This window comes from Aegilops tauschii, chromosome 4 (genome assembly GCF_002575655.3).
Source record: "Aegilops tauschii subsp. strangulata cultivar AL8/78 chromosome 4, Aet v6.0, whole genome shotgun sequence".
Classification (NCBI taxonomy): Eukaryota; Viridiplantae; Streptophyta; class Magnoliopsida; order Poales; family Poaceae; genus Aegilops; species Aegilops tauschii.
In genome coordinates this window covers 424,616,192-424,640,475 of record NC_053038.3, presented here as the reverse complement: position 1 = coordinate 424,640,475, position 24,284 = coordinate 424,616,192, and positions in this window count along the sequence as shown.

Below are 24,284 nucleotides of genomic sequence, written 5' to 3'. Positions count from 1 at the left end.
GAGGCCTACATTGCTACAGGAGCATTGACATTCTGCTCAAAATACATTGAAACAGCTGATCAGCTTAGCAAAGAGGTGGGTGAAGACAATCCCGGGCTCAATGTTTTCGATTATTCTGTTCGAGTTACAGGGAAGAGTCGACAAGAGGACAAACCTAAAGATTTGGACAAAATGGTTTGGTATGTGTTGAATAACTGTCCTGAGATACTACCTTATATCAAGTAAGTGCAGTACTGCAGCTTATACATCATAATCTACTAAACTTGCAGCACATTCTTATATATTTAGATGTTTGACGCGATCACTATGTTGTGCAGCATCTACAAAGAGGAGTTACTGCCGCAAAATCCAAGAAACATTGACAAACTGGTTATGGCAGGATTTGCGAAATGGTTCAAGAACCATGTAAGCTTTTGAAGTGCACTGTCAGTTTTTTTAATATATTGAGTACATAAGATGATCAGCTTGTCTATTTTCTAACCATAGGTTAAGAAGATGCGGGAGGATGGGCAGGCAGTTGATGATGCCCTTTACTCACTAGCAATGGGTCCTGATACTCGGGTAAGACATTATGAATCTTGCGTTGTTGGAGATGTGTACTACAACACCCTTGCACGAGACGAAGGCAGGAAGACACAAAACAGTGCCATCATGAGCACGGATACGTATGACAAAGAGACAACTGAAATGTATGCTAACATAACAGACATTGTTCAGTTGCAGTATATCTCCAGTTTCGAGGATCCTCGGTGTGTGTTTCTGTTGTGTTGTCATTGGTATAACCTGTTTTCCAGGATCGCAAAACCCAGAGCTGATGATTATTTCAAATCCATCAATGTCAAGGCGGCGTACTAGACCAACGAGCCTTTTATTTTGGCAAATCAAGCAACACAGATATTTTTCTTGGAAGACACATTTGCACGTAGCGATGACTGGAGAGTATTGCAAAGGTTTGAGCAGAGGAATTCGTTTAATGAAGTTGCACAACAAGATGATGCTTACACTGCTCCTGATGTACAAGATAACACAGATGTTCCTAATATCTTTGAGAACCATCACGTCAATGACGCCGGCGAAAAGATTGCCTGTCGTGCTATGGACATACAAGAGTTGATCAAGAAGAAGCCAACGTTCGAGGACGTTGAGGACGAAGAAGAAGATGACACCGTGGGGAATTATGATTCAGACTGATACACATGGCGAAGATGTTGACGCTGCTGCTGCGGATGATGATTACATTGCTTTTGTCGTATTTGCCTGCCAGAAGACGTTTTTTATCTACTATGTGAAATTGTGTTTGCTATGACAACTGAAACCTGATGAACATGTTGTTTAGTATTTTGCTGTGAGAACATCACTTGTTATGTATGCTGATTTGCGTTTGGTGATTGTATGAAAACTAAAACATGATGACATTGTTGTTTAGTTGTACTCATATTTGGCTGTGAAACTTGAATTTGATGACATAGTTTGATGTTGGACTGCAATTTGCTCGACGTCTTCGAATGAGAACAAAGCTGACCCGACAGGGCCTCTGCTATTTATTTATTTATATGAGCAAAAGGGGATACCCCCTGATTTTCGTTAATAGAAATCATTAGATGTTCACAACACTATGCCCAGCCTGCTACACAGGTTTCATTCATTACTAGTTTCTGCAAGTGCTCATGTCGTAGCCACTGAATACATCACGAGTGCTACATACACTGCAAATAAGGAGACAATCATCCTACAGAGCACATCGATTTTGCCCATTATCTTCACAAGCTCTTTCATCTCCTCATTGCTGTCAAGGCCGTTCAGCAGCTGTTGCTTGGCCATGATCAGAGGAACTGCATCTTTAACCTTCCGCTCTGCATCTTCCTCTTCTGCCGTTCCTTCAATTACTTGTCCAACACCCCAACCTGCTGGTATTGGGATTCCTCGGCTAACCAAATAATCAACATAGTTGCATTCCCCCACATCAGCAACTTCCCAGGAATACAAATCACACGAATCTTCCCTTTTCTGCATGAATCAAATTGGAAGATCATCAACCAAACTATTAAAAAAATCAGCAACTAAAAGCAGCAGAACAACACTTAAACATATTATTACCCCATGATTCGGGCATTTGTAGAAGACTCGGCCAGGGTTGCAGATTGTGGTTGAGACGCGACGGATGACTCTGCGTGATTTGCAGCAGTGGCACCACAACAACGGTAGCGGGTTGCGATGAGCAATCGGCTGCGGTGCGCGTGCCGGCGGGGGTGTGATGAGACCCACAGGCGATGGTACGGGTGGCGACTTGGCGCATATCTGGTTGTTGCCTGCTGAAGAGCAGGTGGACGAGCAGCCAGCGGACATGGTTGCTGCGGCCAGAGCTTCTGATGCTAGGCAGAGTAAGTAGAGAAGAGGAGAAGCGAACGTTGGATATGTCAGTTTCATTACTTGCAGAGTAGCATAGCACCATATATAGTCATAGTCTAGGTTTGGATTCGAACCAGCTACAGGAGCACGTCTTTCTTTTTTCTAAAACTCGGCAACGTCTCTTTACTGGTACACTAGCTTGTTCTGTACGCCTTCCCAAGTCTTTCATTTTCTTTCCCTTTTTTGCGAGGAAGGAAGGAGGACAAAATTGAGAGTTCCTCGGACTCGAACCCAAGACCTCTCGGTTGAAAACCAAGGGTGCTAGTCACTTATGTGGCGAACGTTCCCTGTGAGGAGTACGGCAGACGAACGCATTTTCCTCGCAGTTTTCTTCCTATATATATAAAAAAGTATGCTACTTGGTGTCCGCTTAGTCAACAAACGATTGTGCCAACCTTGAACGTTGGATTGACATTCAACGTCTGTCGCATTTCTTCAGTCTCTTCTTCCTCGAGCCACCAAAGCCAAACCAGCGCCGGCGGGACCGCCTGCTCCCGCCTCCCACGGCTGGCTGTGATCTTCCCCGGCTCCTGTTCGTTCCCGTTCGAGGCCTCACCATCATCCTCCGCCTTGGTTCGCTCGCCGCGGCGCCGCCCTCCGGTTTTGTCAACATGGTCAATAGCCGAGAGGAATAAGGAGATGACTGTACATGGTGAGGATGACAGTAGGGACCCAGCAGCGCGCAGTAATTTTGTTTTTTCGGGACGGAGAAGGGTATCAACTGGGTTGTGCGGGACCCGTGGCCCGTCTAGCCCAGGCTTTTATTTCATATGTTTAGCACATGACCAGCCCAGTTTGTTTTTTTCCTTTCTGAAAATGGCTAGCCAGCTATTTTGTTTTTTGCAGAATAACCAACGTAGGCCTACTTGCTTTTCTACGCCCTGCTGGGCCGAAAATCTTTCAAGACGAGGAGGGATGCATTTTGCCCAGAAAATGGGCTATAAGTAATAAGAAATGGGCTATAAGTAATAATAAATGGGCTGTAAAATGGAAAAATACAGCAAACAGGCAATTAGTTCCAAAATATTGTTTTCTTTCGGATTTTGATATTTTAAATTTCATTGTTTTTGTGCGGGTAAAATTTCATTGAATTTAAATTAAGGTATATTTAGATTTAAAATTAATTTGGATCTGGCTAGAAATTTCGGGCTGTATGCTGTTTGGGACAGATTTGGAGGCTGACTTGTGGGTCTACTAGGTTGATGTGTACTTTGGCTTTGTCAACTTAGTCCACAAACGATTCTAGCAGCAGTGACCGTTGGATGTTAATCCAACGGCCGTGCTGCGTCTTCAATATCTGATCTTCTTGCTCTAGCCACCCAAACCAGCTCCGGTGGGATTGCCTGCTCCCGCCTCCCATGGCCGGCTGTGCTGCCGCACAGGCCGCACCGCCCCACCCTACTTCATTGCTGGCCAGGCCATTCCTCTACTCACCCACACCTCCTGTTATTTTTCGGCGACGGCAGCCGAACCAGTAAACCCTCGTACTCCCCACTGCGTGGGCAACCATTGCCGAGTCTTCCCCGGCTCCGTGTCGTTCCCTTCCTAGGCCTCGCCGTCGTCCACCGCCATGGTGCTCTCGGTGCGGCCTGGTCAACGTGGTCAACGAACGACATCCATCGGCCGTGGACTGTACGCGCAAAATAATGATTCCTCCACCTGACAGCTGGGACCCACCAGAAGGGCCTCTGTATTTCGCGAAAAAACGTTCCCCCCGCTGACATGTCGGACCCACCAGCTATATCTTCGCACGCAAGGAAGTGCCTCCTTATTACGCACAAAAAAATGAATACCCCCTGCTAGCTGGGACCCACCATAGTGGGAGGATGACTTGTGGGCCAACTAAGTTGACGGGGACGGAGGGCTTTGTCAACTTAGTCAATATGAACGATTCTAGCTCCAGTGACCGTACGATGTCCATCCAACGGCCGTAGTGCTTCTTCAACCTCTGGTCTTCTTGCTCTAGCCGCCCAAAGCAGCGCCGGTCGTGCCGCATGCTCCTGCCTCCCGTGTCCGACTGTGCTGCCGCGAAGGCCTCACCGCCCCCACTATTCCCACCGCTGGCCAGGCCCTGCGGCGACAGCAGCCTCACACCGCAGCCGAACCAGTGAACCCTCGTACTCCTCTCCGCGCGGGCTTCCACTGCCGCGTCTTCCCTGGCTCCGCGTCGTCCCCTTCCTAGGCCTCGCCGTCGTCCACCGCCGTGGTGCTCTCGGCGCGGCCTGGTCAACGTAGTCAAGGAACGACTTCCATCAGACGTGGACTGTACATGGAGAGGCTGACAGCTGGGTCCACGGCCGCAGCAAGGAAGTGCCTCCTTATTACGCGGAAAATAATGATTCCTCCACCTAACAGCTGGGACCCACCGGACGGGCCACTGTATTTCGCGGAAAAAAACGTTTCCCCCTGACTGCTGGGACGCACCAGCTTCATCTTCGCACGCAAGGAAGTGCGTCCAGGCAAAAAAAAAACGATTCGCCCCTTGACTGCTGGGACCCACCAGCTACACCTTCGCACGCAAGGAAGTGCGTCCGGGCAAAAAAAAAACGATTCGCCCCCTGACTGCTGGGACCCACCGGCTACATCTTCGCACGAAGAAAGTGCGTCCGGGCAAAAAAAGATTCGCCCCCTGACTGCTGGGACCCACCAGCTACATCTTCGCAGGCAAGGAAGTGCCTGACAGTCGGGACCCACCTGATCGAAGCGTACGTAGCGTTGTCATTCTGGTCGCGAACGTGTACGTACATACTGGTCGATGTAGAGGCACGCACGTGTCGTAGTAGAGGCGTGCACGTGTCGTAGTAGAGGCGCGCACGTAGCATGTACACGTACGTACAACGGCCAGTGTGCAAGAAAGAAAATACGCCCACGTGTGTGTACATACGGGCGGGGTCTCGAACGCCTACTCGCGCATATGTACGGCCAGGGCTCGTGTACATGGCTGGGTCGGAACAGAGAAACAGCGTCGTCGTCGTGTTCATGGGGAGGCAACGGAATGCATCGCGTTCATGGGGAGGCAACGGAATGCGTCGTGTTCATGGGGAGGCAACGGAATGCGTCGTGTTCATCGGGAGGCAACGGAACGCGTGGGAGCCAACAGGCTGGGTCAGAACGGAATGCGTGGTCGTGTTCACCGGGAGGGCTTGGACGGAACAGGCGACGGAAACGAGGCCTGGCGTACCGCAAAACGGAGGAAGCGGACCTCCTACGTTCGGAACGGGGTCCTGTTGATCGGGAGGGGTGTGGCGTACCGCAAAACGGAGGAAACGGACCTTCTACGGTCGAAACGGGGGTCCTATTGATCGGGAGGGGTGTGGCGTACCGCAAAACGGACAAAATGGACCTCCTACGGTCGAAACGGGGGTCCTGTTGATCGGCAGGGGTGTGGCGTACCGCAAAACGGATGAAACGGACCTCCTACGGTCGAAATGGGGGTCCAGTTGATCGGGAGGGGTGTGGCGTACCGCAAAACGGACGAAACGGACCTCCTACGGTCGAAACGGGGGTCCTGTTCATCGGGAGGGGTGTGGCGTACCGCAAAACGGGACTCCACGGGATACTGTTCATCTCCACCGTCGACCTCCTCCAGCCTCCACGGGCTCCTGTTCATCCAGCCTCCACCGCGCGCTACTCCACCGGCTACTGTTCAACCACCCCTCCATGGGCACCCCTCCACCGTCTACTGTTCATCCACCCCTGCACACCACGGGGTCCTGTTCAACCACCCCTCCACGGGCACCCCTCCACCGTCTACTGTTCATCCAGCCCTCCACACCACAGGGTCCTGTTCATCCAGAGGCAACGCCACCGCTCACTGTTCATCCAACCCCCCCCCCCCCCCCCGCAACGCTCACTGTCCATCCAATCGATTGGCTTCAGTTAGCAGCAGTAGCGAAGGAATCGCTCGATCGGGTTCAGTTAACAGCCATCGATCGATCGCTCGGGTTCAGTAACGCGTAGCCTACAATGCAATCGCTCGGGTTCAGTTAGAGCCCAACGCCTCGCTCGGGTTCAGTTAGAGCCAACGCCTCGCACACACGCGCGTACGTGTACGAGAGAAACGCGCATCGCTCGGCCCCGACCTCCCACCGTAACCGGGAACTCCCCGAAATTTTCCTCCCCCTCGCTTCTACCACGGTTTTTTCCGTCATGGACGGCCCAAAGAATGTCATGCAGTTGCGCCTCCGGCCCGCGCAGGACGAAAAGCCCATTTTCTGTCATGATTTTTTGTCATAGAAGTAGGAGGCCACCACATCTATGATGATACCGGGTTTTGTCACAATTATCGTCATAGAAGTGTCATATGTATGACAGAAAAAATATTCATTCGGCCCAAAATGTCACGGATGTGTCTTTTTTTATAGTGTATATGGTTTATTTGGTGGAAGATTATATGTTCAGATCCATTATGCTATTTAATACCCCTCTGATCTTGAGCATGATTATCATTTGTGAGTAGTTACTTTTGTTCTTGTGGTCACGGGAGAAATCTAGTTGCAAGTAATCATGTGAACTTGATATGTGTTCGATATTTTGATGGTATGTATGTTGTGATTCCCTTAGTGGTGTCATGTGAACGTCGACTACATGGCACTTCACCTTATTAGGGCCTAAGGGAATGCATTGTGGAGTAGTTATTTGATGATGGGTTGCGAGAGTGACAAAAGCTTAAACCCTAGTTTATGCGCTACTTCGTAAGGGATTAATTTTGATCCAAAAGTTTAATGCTATGGTTAGATTTTATCTTAATACTTTTCTCGTAGTTGCGGATGCTAGCGAGGGGGTTAATCATAAGGAGTGGCGATTCTACCATCAGGGCAGGGCATGTGCGCGGGCTCGAGCACTGCAAATTTTACGAGCAGCTGGATCACAACGTACACTATATGATCCAAAATACAACAACTTTGTGATGAATTGGCTTGTTTGGGCATCGTATTTTCCTTTTGGGCTTACTCACATCAAACCAGTACGCCATAGGCAGGCCCATCCTTTAATTTTCTTATATGGGCCACAATAGGTAGTCAACTCGTGGCCTCCTGCAAAGGAAAAGAATGTGTATAGTTTGCATCGCTAGCCTCGCCGGTTCGTCTATGCGGCACGACTTACCCTAACAACTCCACGGTTGGAGGCGGCGGTCGGTGAGGTGGACTGGCGGAGGCACGACGACCGGCAACACCGCAAGAGATGGTGCGGCTAGGCCACCAATCAGGCTATGACCCCAGCGAGTAATGATCGGGATCAAAATCGAAAGCTCGGGGCCAAAGCAGCAGCCATTGTGTGGGGGCGGGGGGATTCCACTCTGGCAGCAGCGAATGGTGGCTCGTCCCAATCACCACCTGCACTTCAGCCAGCCCTGGCCACACATGCAGCACCGGTGAGTGCCCCTATGATATACTGCCAAATTGTTCAATTACCTATAATATATTATCAATTAGCCATTTAATTGGTATCGTACCTCATGTTTTTATTTATATCTATGATCTATGAAATATTGGCGTTCATATTGCACATGGCGTTTATCCGAATATATGATACTTGTGGTGTTTAATAGACCAAAGTAAAATTTAGCTTGTGGTGTGCCTAGGCTTTAGCAATTCACTAGCTCTGCCCCTGATCATAAGTAGGAGGTTTGTTCAAGTAAGAACAACACCTAAGCACCGGTCCACCCACATATCAAATTATCAAAGTAGCGAAGATGAATCAAACCCAACATGATGAAAGTGCCTAGATGAAATTCCCGTGTACCCTCAAGAACGTTTTGCTTATCATAAGAGACCGTTTTGGCCTGTCCTTTGCCTTAAGGATTGGGTTATCTTGCTGCACTTTTGTTACCGTTACCGTTACTTGCTTGTTACAAATTATCTCGCTATCAAACTACTCGTTACTCATAATTTCAATGCTTGCAGAGAATACCTTGCTGGAAACTTGTCATTTCCTTCTGCTCGTCGTTGGGTTTGACACTCTTACTTATCGAAAAGACTACGATTGATCCCCTATACTTGAAGGTCATCAAGGCTCTTTTCTGGCGCTGTTGCCGGGGAGTGAAGCGCTCTTGGTAAGTGGAAATCAGCAAGGAAAAATTATTACTATGTGCTGAAATTTATTGTCACTTGTTACTATGGAGAACAATCCTTTGAGGGGTTTGTTCGGGGTATCTTCACCTCGACCGGAACCACAATTAGTTGCCCCTCAACCTACTGCACCTACTGAAAATATTGGGTATGAAATTCCTTCGGGTATGATAGAACAATTGCTAGCTAATCCTTATGCAGGAGACGAAACTGAACGTCCTCACTTGATATATGTGGATGAAATTTGTGGATTATTTAAGCTTGCAGGTGCTACCTCTTGAGCACTGCGTTGGTTTTCCCTTGAAGAGGAAAGGGTGATGCAGGTAAGCAGCGTAAGTATTTCCCTTAGTTTTTGAGAACCAAGGTATCTATCCAGTAGGAGGCCACGCATGAGTCCCTCGCACCTACACAAACAAATAAAATCCTCGCAACCAACGCAATAAAGGGGTTGTCAATCCCTTCACGGTCACTTACGAAAGTGAGATCTGATAGATATGATAAGATAATATTTTTGGTATTTTTATGATAAAGATGCAAAGTAAAGAAAGCAAAATAAAAACGGCGCCAGAAATAGCTTGTTGACGGGAGATTAATATGATGGAAAATAGACCCGGGGCCATAGGTTTCACTAGTGGCTTCCCTCGAGAGCATAAGTATTACGGTGGGTAAACAAATTACTGTTGAGCAATTGACAGAATTGAGCATAGTTATGGGAATATCTAGGTATGATCATGTATATAGGCATCACGTCCGAGACAAGTAGACCGACTCCTGCCTGCATCTACTACTATTACTCCACACATCGACCGCTATCCAGAATGCATCTAGAGTATTAAGTTCAAAAGAACAGAGTAACGCTTTAAGTAAGATGACATGATGTAGAGGAATAAATTCATGCAATATGATATAAACCCCATCTTGTTATCCTCGATGGCAACAATACAATACGTGCCTTGCTGCCCCTACTGTCACTGGGAAAGGACACCGCAAGATTGAACCCAAAGCTAAGCACTTCTCCCATTGCAAGAAAGATCAATCTAGTAGGACAAAACAAACTGATAATTTGAAGAGACTTGCAAAGATAACCAATCATACTTAAAAGAATTCAGAGAAGATTCAAATATTGTTCATAGATAAACTTGATCATAAACCCACAATTCATCGGTCTCAACAAACACACCGCAAAAGAAGATTACATTGAATAGATCTCCACAAGAGAGGGGGAGAACATTGTATTGAGATCCAAAAAGAGAGAAGAATCCATCTAGCTAATAACTATGGACCCGAAGGTCTGAGGTAAACTACTCACACATCATCGGAGAGGCTATGGTGTTGATGTAGAAGCCCTCCGTGATCGATGCCCCCTCTGGCGAAGCTCCGGAAAAGGCCCCAAGATGGGATCTCACGGGTACAGAAGGTTGCGGCGGTGGAATTAGGTTTTTGGCTCTGTATCTGGTAGTTTGGGGGTACGTAGGTATATATAGGAGGAAGAAGTACGTCGGTGGAGCAACATGGGCCCCACGAGGGTGGAGGGCGCGCCCAGGGGGGTAGGCACGCCCCCCTACCTCGTGCCTTCCTGGTTGATGTCTTGACGTAGGGTCCAAGTCCTTTGGATCACGTTCGTTCCAAAAATCACGTTCCCGAAGGTTTCATTCCGTTTGGACTCCGTTTGATATTCTTTTTCTGCGAAACTCTGAAATAGGCAAAAAACAGCAATTCTGGGCTGGGCCTCCGGTTAATAGGTTAGTCCCAAAAATAATATAAAAGTGTATAATAAAGCCCAATAATGTCCAAAATAGAATATAATATAGCATGGAACAATAAAAAATTATAGATACGTTGGAGACGTATCAAGCATCCACAAGCTTAATTCCTGCTCGTCCTCGAGTAGGTAAATGAAAAAAACAGAATTTTTGATGTGGAATGCTAGTTGGCATAATTTCAATGTAATTCTCTTAATTCTGGTATGAATATTCAGATCCGAAAGATTCAAGACAAAAGTTTAATATTGACATAAAAGTAATCATACTTCAAGCATACTAACTAAGCAATTATGCCTTCTCGAAATAACATGGCCAAAGAAAGTTATCCCTACAAAATCATATAGTATGGCTATGCTCTATCTTCACCACACAAAGTATTTAAATCATGCACAACCCCGATGACAAGCCAAGCAATTGTTTCATACTTTTGATGTTCTCAAACTTTTTCAATCTTCACGCAATACATGAGTGTGAGCCATGGACATAGCACTATATGTGGAATAGAATGGTGGTTGTGGAGAAGACAAAAAGGAGAAGATAGTCTTCACATCAACTAGGCGTATCAACGGGCTATGGAGATGCCCATTAATAGATATCAATGTGAGTGAGTAGGGATTGCCATGCAATGGATGCACTAGAGCTATAAGTGTATGAAAGCTCAACAAAAGAAACTAAGTGGGTGTGCATCCAACTCGCTTGCTCATGAAGACCTAGGGCATTTTGAGGAAGCCCATCATTGGAATATACAAGCCAAGTTCTATAATGAAAATTTCCCACTAGTATATGAAAGTGATATCATAGGAGACTCCCTATCATGAAGATCATGGTGCTACTTTGAAGCACAAGTGTGGTAAAAGGATAGTAACATTGTCCCTTCTCTCTTTTTCTCTCAATTTTTTGGGCCTTTTCTTTTTTTATGGCCTTTCTCTTTTTTTATTTAGTCCGGAGTCTCATCCTGACTTGTGGGGGAATCATAGTCTCCATCATCCTTTCCTCACTTGGGACAATGCTAAAAAAATGATGGTCATCACACTTTTATTTACTTACAACTCAACAATTACAACTCAATACTTAGAACAAAATATGAGTCTATGTGAATGCCTCCGGCGGTGTACTGGGATATGCAATGAATCAAGAGTGACATGTATGAAAGAATTATGAACGGTGGCTTTGCCACAAATACGATGTCAACTACATGATCATGCGAGGCAATATGACAATGATGGAGCGTGTCATAATAAACTGAACGGTGGTAAGTTGCATGGCAATATATCTCGGAATGGCTATGGAAATGCCATGGTAGGTAGGTATGGTGGCTGTTTTGAGGATGGTATATGGTGTGTGTATGATACCGGCGAAAAGTGCGCGGTATTAGAGAGGCTAGCAATGGTGGAAGGAAGAAAAGTGCGTATAATCCATGGACTCAACATTAGTCATAAAGAACTCATATACTTATCGCAAAAATCTACAAGTTACCAAAGCAAAGTATTACGCGCATGCTCCTAGGGGGATAGATTGGTAGGAAAAGACCATCGCTCGTCCCCGACCGCCACTCATAAGGAAGACAATCAATAAATAAATCATGCTCCGACTTCATCACATAACGGTTCACCATACGTGCATGCTACGTGAATCACAAACATTAACACAAGTATTTCTCAAATTCACAACTACTCAACTAGCATGACTCTAATATCACCATCTCCATATCTCAAAACAATTATCAAGTATCTAACTTCTCATAGTATTCAACACACTCATAAGATTTTTTTTACTAATCTTGAATGCCTATCATAATTAAAGCAAATTACCATGCTGTTTTGTAGGACTCTCAAAATAATCTAAGTGCAGCATGAGAGAACAATAGTTTCTATAAAACAAATCCACCACCGTGCTCTAAAAGATATAAGTGAAGCACTAGAGCAAAAACTATATAACTCAAAAGATATAAGTGAAGCACATACAGTATTCTAAAAATTTCCGAAGCATGTGTGTCTCTCTCAAAAGGTGTTTACAGCCAGGATGATTGTGTCAAACTAACAAACAAAGACTCAAATAATACAAGATGCTCCAAGCAAAACACATATCATGTGGTGAATAAAAATATAGCTCCAAGTAAAGTTACCGATGGAAGTAGACGAAAGAGGGGATGCCTTCCGGGGCATCCCCAAGCTTTGGTTTAAGGTGTCCTTAGATTATCTTGGGGTTCCATGGGCATCCCCAAGCTTAGGTTCTTGCCACTCCTTGTTCCATAATCCATCAAATCTTTTACCCAAAACTTGAAAACTTCACAACACAAAACTTAACAGAAAATCTCGTGAGCTCCGTTAGCGAAAGAAAACAAAACACCACTTCAAGGTACTGTAATGAACTCATTCTTTATTTATATTGGTGTTAAACCTACTGTATTCCAACTTCTCTATGGTTTATAAACTGTTTTACTAGCCATAGATTCATCAAAATAAGCAAACAACACATGAAAAACAGAATCTGTCAAAAACAGATTAGTCTGTAGTAATCTGTAACTAACGCAAACTTCTGGAACTCCAAAAATTCAGCCAAAATAGGACGACCTAGAATTTTTTTTGATCAGCACCAATTGGAATCAATATTTTAACACGTTCTGGTGATTTTTAACAATTATTTTCGTGAACAGAAAGTTTCTGGAATTTTCAGCAAGATCAAATAACTATCATCCAAGAAGATCCTATAGGTTAAACTTGGCACAAACACTAATTAAAACATAAAAACACATCTAACCAGAGGCTAGATCAAATATTTATTTCTAAACATAATCAGAAAGCAAAAAACTAAAAATAAAATTTGGGTTGCCTCCCAACAAGCGCTATCGTTTAACGCCCCTGGCTAGGCATAAAAGCAAGGATAGATCTAGGTATTGCCATCTTTGGTAGGCAATCCATAAGTGGCCCTCATAATAGATTCATAAGGTAATTTTATTTTCTTTCTAGGGAAGTGTTCCATGCCTTTATTTAACGGAAATTGGAATCTAATATTCCCTTCCTTCATATCAATAATTGCACCAATCGTTCTAAGGAAAGGTCTACCAAGAAATAATAGGACATGAAGGATTGCAATCTATATCAAGAATAATAAAATCTATGGGCACATAATTCCTATTTGTAACAATAAGAACATCATTAATTCTTCCCATAGGTTTCTTAATGGTGGAATCCGCAAGGTGCAAGTTTAAAGAGCAATCATCAAATTCGCGGAAACCTAACAAATCACACAAAGTTTTTGGAATCGTGGAAACACTAGCACCCAAATCACACAAAGCATAGCATTCATGATCTTTAATTTTAATTTTAATAGTAGGTTCCCACTCATCATAAAGTTTTCTAGGGATAGAAACTTCCAACTCAAGTTTTTCCTCATAAGATTGCATCAAAGCATCAACGATATGTTTGGTAAAGGCTTTATTTTGACTATAAGCATGTGGAGAATTTAGCACGGATTGCAACAAGGAAATACAATCTATCAAAGAGCAATTATCATAATTAGATTCCTTGAAATCCAAAATAGTGGGTTCATTAATATCTAGAGTTTTGATCTCTTCAATCCTGCTTTTACTAATTTTTGCATCAAGATATAAAAACTCCGAATTTTTGGAACGCCTTCTAGGTAAAGGTGGATCATATTCAGTCCCATCATTATCAAGATTCATATTGCAAAACAAATATTTAATAGGGGACACATCAATAACTTTTAGATCTTCATCTTTATTTTCATAGAAACTAGAAGAACACGCTTTCACAAAACAATCTTTCTTAGCACGCATCCTAGAGGCTCTTTCTTTGCACTCATCAATGGAAATTCTCATGGCCTTGAGAGACTCATTGATATCATGCTTAGGAGAAATAGATCTAAGTTTCAAAGAATCAACATCAAGAGAAATTCTATCAACGTTCCTAGCTAATTCATCAACTTTAAGCAATTTTTCTTCAAGGAAAGCATTAAAATTCTTTTGCGAATTCATAAACTCCTTAACACTAGTTTCAAATTCAGAAGGCATCTTATTAAAATTTCCATAAGAATTGTTGTAGGAATTACCATAATTATTAGAGGAATTACTAGGATACGGCCTAGGATTAAAGTTTCCTCTATACACGTTGTTACCAAAATTATTCCTACCAACAAAATTCACATCCATAGATTCATTATTATTCTCAATCAAAGTAGACAAAGGCATATCATTAGGATCAGAAGAAACACTTTTAGTAGCAAATAATTTCATAAGTTCATCCATCTTTCCACTCAAAACATTAATTTCTTCTATCGCATGCACTTTTTTATTAGTAGATCTTTCGGTGTGCCATTGAGAATAATTAACCATAATATTATCTAGGAGTTTAGTAGCTTCTCCTAAAGTGATTTCCATAAAAGTGCCTCCCGTGGCCGAATCTAAAAGATTTCCAGAAGCAAAATCCAATCCGGCATAAAATTTTTGTATAATCATCCACAAATTCAAACCATGTGTAGGGCAATTACGTATCATTAATTTCATCCTCTCCCAAGCTTGTGTAACATGTTCATGATCAAGTTGCTTAAAATTCATAATATCATTTCTAATAGGGATGATCTTAGCGGGAGGGAAATACTTAGAGATAAAAGCATCTTTGCACTTATTCCAAGAATCAATACTATTTTTAGGCAAAGACGAAAACCAAGCTTTAGCATGATCTCTAAGCGAAAAAGGAAATAGCTTCAATTTAACAATATCATTATCTACATGTTTCTTCTTTTGCATATCACACAAATCAACTAAGCTATTTAGATGGGTAGCGGCATCTTCACTAGGAAGGCCGGCGAATTGATCTTTCATGACAAGATTCAACAAAGCAGCATTAATTTCAAAAGATTCAGTATCGGTAAGAGGAGCAATCGGAGTGCTAAGGAAATCATTGTTGTTGGTATTGGTAAAGTCACACAATTTGGTATTATCTTGAGCCATCGTGACAAGCAAGCAATCCAACACACGAGCAAACAAGAAGCAAGCGAAAAAGAGGCGAACGGAAAAGAGAGAGGGCGAATAAAACAACAAGGGTGAAGTGGGGGAGAGGAAAACGAGAGGCAAATGGAAAATAATGTAATGCAGGAGATAAGGGTTTGTGATGGGTACTTGGTATGTTGACTTTTGCGTAGACTCCCCGGCAACGGCGCCAGAAATCCTTCTTGCTACCTCTTGAGCACTGCGTTGGTTTTCCCTTGAAGAGGAAAGGGTGATGCAGTAAAGCAGCGTAAGTATTTCCCTCAGTTCTTGAGAACCAAGGTATCATTCCAGTAGGAGGGCATGCACGAGTCCCTCGCACCTACACAAACAAATAAAATCCTCGCAACCAACACAATAAAGGGGTTGTCAATCCCTTCACGGTCACTTACGAAAGTGAGATCTGATAGATATGATAAGATAATATTTTTGGTATTTTTATGATAAAGATGCAAAGTAAAGAAAGCAAAATAAAAACGGCGCCAGAAATAGCTTGTTGACGGGAGATTAATATGATGGAAAATAGACCCGGGGGCCATATGTTTCACTAGTGGCTTCTCTCGAGAGCATAAGTATTATGGTGGGTAAACAAATTACTGTTGAGCAATTGACAGAATTGAACATAGTTATGAGAATATCTAGGTATGATCATGTATATAGGCATCACGTCCGAGACAAGTAGACCGACTCCTGCCTGCATCTACTACTATTACTCCACACATCGACCGCTATCCAGCATGCATCTAGAGTATTAAGTTCAAAAGAACAGAGTAACGCTTTAAGTAAGACGACATGACGTAGAGGGATAAATTCATGCAATATGATATAAACCCCATCTTGTTATCCTCGATGGCAACAATAGAATACGTGCCTTGCTGCCCCTACTGTCACTGGGAAAGGACACCGCAAGATTGAACCCAAAGTTAAGCACTTCTCCCATTGCAAGAAAGATCAATCTAGTAGGCCAAACCAAACTGATAATTCGAAGAGACTTGCAAAGATAACCAATCATACATAAAAGAATTCAGAGAAGATTCAAATATTGTTCATAGATAAACTTGATCATAAACCCACAATTCATCGGTCTCAACGAACACACCGCAAAAGAAGATCACATCGAATAGATCTCCACAAGAGAGGGGGAGAACATTGTATTGAGATCCAACAAGAGAGAAGAAGCCATCTAGCTAATAACTATGGACCCGAAGGTCTGAGGTAAACTACTCACACATCATCGGAGAGGCTATGGTGTTGATGTAGAAGCCCTCCGTGATCGATGCCCCCTCCGGCGGAGCTCCGGAAAATCCCCCAAGATGGGATCTCACTGGTACAGAAGGTTGCGGCGGTGGAATTAGGTTTTTGGCTCCGTATCTGGTAGTTTTGGGGTACATAGGTATATATAGGAGAAAGAAGTACGTCGGTGGAGCAACGTGGGCCCCACGAGGGTGGAGGGCGCGCCCAGGGGGGTAGGCGTGCCCCCCTACCTCGTGCCTTCCTGGTTGATGTCTTGACGTAGGGTCCAAGTCCTCTGGATCAGTTCGTTCCGAAAATCACGTTCCCGAAGGTTTCATTCCGTTTGGACTCCGTTTGATATTCTTTTTCTGCGAAACTCTGAAATAGGCAAAAAAACATCAATTCTGGGCTGGGCCTCCGGTTAATAGGTTAGTCCCAAAAATAATATAAAAGTGTATAATAATGTCCAAAACAGAATATAATATAGCATGGAAGAATAAAAAATTATAGATACATTGGAGAGGTATCAGCGGGTTTACCCAGAGATGAAGCTAAGAAGAAGGTTTTCCCTTTGTCTTTGAAGGATAAAGCATTGGCATGGTATAGGCTATGTGATGGTATTGGATCTTGGAATTGGAATCGTTTGAAATAGGAATTTCACCCAAAAAATTACCCTATGCATCTAGTTCATCGTGATCGGAATTATATATATAATTTTTGGCCTCGTGAAGGAGAAAGTATCGCGCTAGCTTGCGGGAGGCTTCATTCAATGTTATATTCATGTCCCAATCATGAGCTCTCAAGGGAAATTCATTCAGAATTTTTATGCTCGGCTTTCTCATGATGATTGATCCATGCTCGATACTTCTTGTACTGGTTCTTTTATGAAGAAGACTATTGAATTCAGGTGGGATCTTTTAGAAAGAATTAAATGCAGCTCTGAAGATTGGAACTCAATGAAGGTAAATAGTCAAGTATTAAGCTTAAGTTTGATTGTGTTAAATCTTTTATGAATGCCGATGCTTTTCAAAAGTTTAGCACTAAATATGGACTTGACTTTGAGATAGTAGCCTCTTTTTGTGAATCATTTGCTACTCATGTTGATTTCCCTAAAGAGAAGTGGTTTAAATACCATCCACCTATTAAAGAAGAAATTAAATAACCGATTGTGGTTAAACATGAAACTATCATTTATAATGTTGATCCAGTTGTTCCTACTGCTTATATTGAAAAACCACCTTTCCCTGCTAGAATAAAGGAACATGCTAAGGTCTCAACCGTGGTCAATAAAAGCTATATTAGAGCACCTAAACATGCTGAACATATCAAGGTAGAACCTTGTGTTGCTATGGTTAAACATCTCTTGGTAGAAAATGTAGATGGGCATGTTATTTAATTTTGTGATGAAGCTGCTAGAATTGTCAAACCAGATGAAAAGGATAAACATAGACCTGTTGTTGGAATGCATGTTGTCTCAGTTAAAATAGGAGATCAATGTTATCATGGTTTATGTGACTTAGGTGCTAGCGTGAGTGCTATTCCCTTCACCTTATATCAAGAAATTATGAATGACATAGCACCCGCTGAAATAGAAGACATAGATGTTACTATTAAGCTTGCTAATACAGACACCATCACACCACTTGGGATTGTTAGAGATGTTGAAGTCTTGTGTGGGAAAATAAAATATCCTACTAATTTTCTTGTCCTTGGCTCCCCACAAGATGAATTTTGTCCCATTATCTTTAGTAGACCTTTCTTGAACACTGTTAATGCTAAAATAGATTGTGAGAAACAAACCGTTGGTGTTAGTTTTGGTGATGAATCTCATGAGTTTAAATTTTCCAAGTTTAGTATAAAACATCGTAAGAAAGAATTGCCTAGTAAGGATGAAATAATTGGTCTTGCTTCTATTACTGTGCCTCCTACTGATCCACTAGAACAATATTTGCTAGACCATGAAAATGATATGCATATGCATGAAAGGAATGAAATGGATAAAATTTTCTTTGAACAACGACCGCTGCTTAAACATAATTTGCCTATTAAAACTCTAGGAGGTCCTGCTCCACCTAAAGGTGATCCTGTGTTTGAATTAAAATAATTGCCAGAAACTTTGAAATATGCTTATCTTGATGAGAAAAAGATATATCATGTTATGATTAGTGCTAACCTTTCAAAACAGGAAGAAGAAAGATTATTGAAAATTCTAAATAAGCACCGAGTTGCTACTCTTGATGATCTTAAGGGCATTAGTCCCACTCTCTGTCAGCACAAGATCAATATGGAACCTGATGCTAAACCCATTGTTGATCACCAACGACGGTTGAATCCCAAAATGAAAGAAGTGGTAAGAACTGAAATATTAAAGATTCTGGAAGCAGGTATAATTTATCCCATAGCTGATAGTAGATGGGTAAGCCTCGTTCACTGTGTCCCTAAGAAAGGAGGTATTACTGTTGTTCCCAACGATAAGAATGAACTTATTCCACAAAGAATTGTTACAGGTTATAGGATGGTAATTGGTTTTAGAAAATCAAATAAAGCAACTAGAAAAGATCATTACCCCTTGCCTTTTATTGGTCAAATGCTAGAAAGACTATATAAGCACACACACTTTTGTTTTCTTGATGGATATTCTTTTTTTTCTCAAATACCTGTTTCACAACCTGATCAAGAGAAAACCACCTTTACTTGTCCTTTTGGGAGAAAACCACCTTTACTTGTCCTTTTGGAACTTATGCTTATAGACGTATGGCTTTTGGGTTATGCAATGCACCTGCTACCTTTCAAAGATGTATGACTGCCATATTCTCTGATTTTTGTGAAAAGATTATTGAGGTTTTCATGGATGATTTTTCTGTTTACGGAACTTCTTTTGATGATTGCTTAAGCAACCTTGATCGAGTTTTACAAAAATATGAGCAAACTAATCTTGTCTTGAATTGGGAGAAGTGCCACTTTATGGTTAATGAAGATACTATCTTGGGACATAAAATTTCTGAACGAGGTACTGAGGTGGATAAAGCTAAAGTTGATGTAGTTGAGAAAATGCCATGTCCGAGAGATGTTAAAGGTATTCGTAGTTTCCTCTGTCATGCTGGTTTCTATAGGAGATTTATTGAAGACTTATCTAAAATTTCTAGGCCTCTTACAAATCTTTTACAAAAGGATGTTCCATTTGTTTTTTATGATGATTGTGTAGAAGCCTTTGAAACACTTAAGAAAGCCTTAATTTCTGCACCTATTGTTCGACCACCTGATTGGAACTTGCCTTTTGAAATTATGTGTGATGCTAGTGATTATGTTGTTGGTAATGTTTTAGGACAAAGAGTTGATAAGAAATTAAATGCTATTCATTATGATAGTAAAACTGTAGACAGTGCCCAAAGAAATTATGCTACTACTGAAAAAAGAATTTTTAGCAGTTGTGTTCGCTTGTGACAAATTTAGATCTTGCATTGTTGATTCTAAAGTTATTGTTCACACCGATCATGCTGCTATTAAATATCTTATGGAAAAGAAAGATGCTAAACCTAGACTCATTAGGTGGGTTCTCTTACTACGAGAATTTGACTTCCATATCACTGATAGGAAAGGAGCTGAGAACCCCGTAGCTGATAACTTGTCTAAGTTAGAAAATATTCTTGATGACCCACAACCTATTAATGATAGTTTTCCTGATGAACAATTAGCTGCAATAAATGTCTCTCATAACACCCCTTGGTATGCTGACTATGCTAATTATATTGTTGCTAAAAATATACCACCTATCTTTACATACCAACAAAAGAAAAAAATCTTCTATGACTTAAGACATTACTTTTGGGATGACCCACATCTTTATAAAGAAGGAGTAGACGGTATTATTAGACGTTGTGTACCAGAGCATGAACTGGGACAAATCCTACGGAAATGTCACTCCGAAGCTTATGGAGGGCATCATGCAGGAGATAGAACTGCTCACAAGGTATTGCAATCTAATTTTTATTGGCCTAGTCTCTTCAAGGATGCCCGTAAGTTTGTTTTATCTTGTGATGAATGTCAAAGAATTGGTAATATTGGTAAGCGTTGGGAAATGCCTATGAATTATTCTCTTGTTGTTGAACCATTTGATGTTTGGGGTTTCGATTACATGGGACATTTTCCTTCCTCTAATGGGTATACACATATTTTGATTGTTGTTGATTATGTTACTAGGTGGGTAGAAGCTAATCCAACTAGTAGTGCTGATCACAACACCTCTATTAAACTGGTTAAGGAAATTAATTTCCCAAGGTTTGGAGTCCCTAGATATTTGATGGCTGATGGTGGTTCACACTTTATTCATGGTGCTTTCCGTAAAATGCTTGCTAAGTATGATGTTAACCATAGAATTGCATCACCCTATCACCCTCAATCTAGTGGTCAAGTTGAACTTAGTAATAGAGAAATATAAGTAATTTTACAAAAAACTGTCAATAGGTCCCGAAAGAATTGGTCTAAGAAGTTAGACGATGCACTTTGGGCTTACAGAACAGCATATAAAAATCCAATGGGTATGTCGCCTTACAAAATGGTTAATGGAAAATCTTGTCATTTGCCTCTAGAGTTAGAACATAAAGCATATTGGGCAATTAAAGAACTCAACTATGATTTCAAACTTGCCGGTGAAAAGAGGTGATTTGATATTAGATCACTAAATGAATGGAGAACCCAAGCTTATGAAAACGTCAAGCTATTCAAAGAAAAGGTCAAAAGATGGCATGATAAAAGAATCCAAAAGCGCGAGTTCAAAGTTGGAGAATATGTTCTTTTGTACAACTCTCGTTTCAGATTCTTTGCAAGAAAACTTCTCTCCAAATGGGAAGGACCGTATGTTATCGAAGAGGTTTATCGCTGTGGAGTCATTAAAATAAATAATGCCGAAGGTACCAACCCGAAGGTGGTCAATGGTCAAAGAATTAAACACTACATCTCAGGTACGCCTATTAATGTTGAAAGCAATATTATCCAAACCATGACACCGGAGGAACATATAAAAGAAACCTTCCGGAACACTCCAGAATAACCAAAAAAGAGGAGGTACGTGATACGGTAAGTAAACGGACTCCGAAAAATCCGCAAAACTATTTTCTGTCAGTTTTGGAATATATTAAAAATTAGGAAAATAAGAAACAACTAGGAAGGCAACCCTGGTGGGCACAAGACAGGAGGGCGCGTCAGGGCCCCCTGGCGCGCCCAGGTGGGTTGTGCCCACCTCGGTTACCTTCCGGACTCCATTTTTCTCCTGTTTGCTTGTCCCCCAAGATAAAAAATATTTATACACCCCCGAACGTATTGACCTCAGTATCACAGAGAAATCTTCTTTTCTTGTTTCTTGCTATTTTCTGACAGATCTAGATCGCCATGGCCGCCGCGAGCTCCTTTAAGGAAAAGTTCTTTGAGGAAGTCATCAACCCGTATTTGCGGGAAGTGATGCAGCACCCTCAAGCCATCGAGATGCGTGAGGAGGTGCTCCATATCAGAGACGTCCAGGGGCCCAAGAGGACGGGAACCATGGAGGCCAGCCTTGAAGCCATGGAGCAGGAGGTCTTCAAGTGCAAGGGGATGGTGGAGAGTCGACTCAGTGCCAATCACCTCATGATTACGGAATTCACCCGTGATCTCAAGGTGGATGCCGGCCCATGAAAGACGTCGTCTTCACCTTCAACGAGCAAATCATATTCTTGCAAAGCCAAATCTGTGATATCTAAAACCAAGTATTTGAATATGAGGCAAGGTTTAAAGGTATGAGTTTGGCTGCCATTTGCAGGACTCACGAGACTCGTTCTTCCTCTTATGATGGTGAGCCACTACCATGGAAACCGGAGGATAAGCTCGCTACTACATCATCACCACCACCTTCTTCATCACCAAAGGAGACTTGAGATCGGGTATGGGCACTCCCTTTGCCTCGTGCCAAGCTTGGGGGAGGTGCCCCGGTTTCGTATCACCTCCATTATCTTTGCCTTTACTTATCTTAGTTCGATCCTTAGTATCTTTTGATTTAGTTGAATAAAAGTTTAGTTCGATCCTTTATTTTCAAGTGTTTGCTTAGTCATCTATCCCTGTAATCGTGTTCGAGATATATAATAAAGTTTAGTTTCAGTTTTGTTTTCTTTACTTTCTTGTTCAATAAAAAGAAAGGAAATAAACAAAAAAGATCATATGCTAATCTTATGGTAAGTAATGACATTACATGAGGAAGACTATAAGTAAAAAAATTATTGGAGATTTACAAACATAGCATTGGTAAATGATGCATGTCATGAAAGAATTAATAAGGGAAGAGAAGATTCACATGCAAATACAATATCTTGGACATCTTTTATGATTGTGAGCCCTCATCAAATTATTATATGCCAAAATTGTTGACGTTGGACAAGGAAGACAACATAATGATTTATGTTTGTTCGTATTCACATAGAAGTTATATTGTCATAGATCCTTTAACATGTGGTGCTTGCCCCCATCTTTGCTAGCCAAAAATTTCGCACTAAGTAGAGATACTACTTGTGCATCCAAAACCCTTAAACCAAATCTTATTTCAAGAGTCCACCATACCTACCTATGGATTGAGTAAGATTCTTCAAGTAAGTTGTCATCGGTGCAATAAGGCAATAAACATTGCTTCTAAATGTGTTAGATCATTTAGTGTAAGAGAAAATTGAGCATTGTACGAACTTGTGATGGCAAAATAATAAATGCGACAGACTGCATAACAAATGTTGCTATCATGAGGGGCAATATAATGTGACGTTATTTTGCACTAAGAGATTGAGCATACAAACAAATAAGCGCATGAAAACCTCTGCTTCCCTCTGCAAAGGGTCTATCCTTTACTTTTATGCATTTACCTTTATGAAGAGTCAAAGTACTTCTCTCTATTCCTTTTTATTTTTCTCTTTTGGCAAGAACCATGTGGTGAAGAAAGATCTAGGCACATATATCCAGCTGGATATGGGTGGGCATGAGTTATTATTGTTGACATCACCCTTGAGGTGAGTATGTTGGGAGGCGAAACTATAAGCCCCTATCTTTCTATGTGTCCGGTTGAAACTTTTCACTCATGTGTATGCGATGAGTGTTAGCAATTATAGAAGACTATATGATGGTTGAGTATGTGGACTGATACGTCTCCAACGTATCTACTTTTCCTAACGCGTGTCCTCTTGTTTTGGACTCTAATTTGCATGATTTGAATGAAACTAACCCTGGACTGACGCTGTTTTCAGCAGAACTACCATGGTGTTGTTTTTGTGCAGAAATAAAAGTTCTCGGAATGGAACGAAACTTTGCGAGGATTTTTTGTTCAATAAATAAGAATTTCTGGAGCCAAGATCCACTGGAGGGGGCACATGGGTGGGCACAACCCACCAGCCCCCCCTCCTGGCGCGCCTAGGTGGGTTGTCCCCACCAGGTGGCCCTGCAGACCCTGAAACCGACGCTATAAAATCCTATTTTTCCAGAAAAAATTAGGGAGAAAGAATTATCGTGATCCACGAGACGGAGCCGCCGTCACCTCCTGTTCTTCATCGGGAGGCCAGGTCTGGAGTCCGCTTGCGGCTCCGGGGAGGGGGATCTTCGTTCTTCGTCATCACCAACCCTTCTCCATCGCCAATTCCATGATGCTCCCCACCGGGAGTGAGTAATTCCTTCGTAGGCTCGCTGGTCGGTGAGGAGTTGGATGAGATTCATCATGTAATCGAGTTAGTTTTGTTAGGGCTTGATCCCTAGTATCCACTATGTTCTAAGATTGATGTTGCTATGACTTTGCCA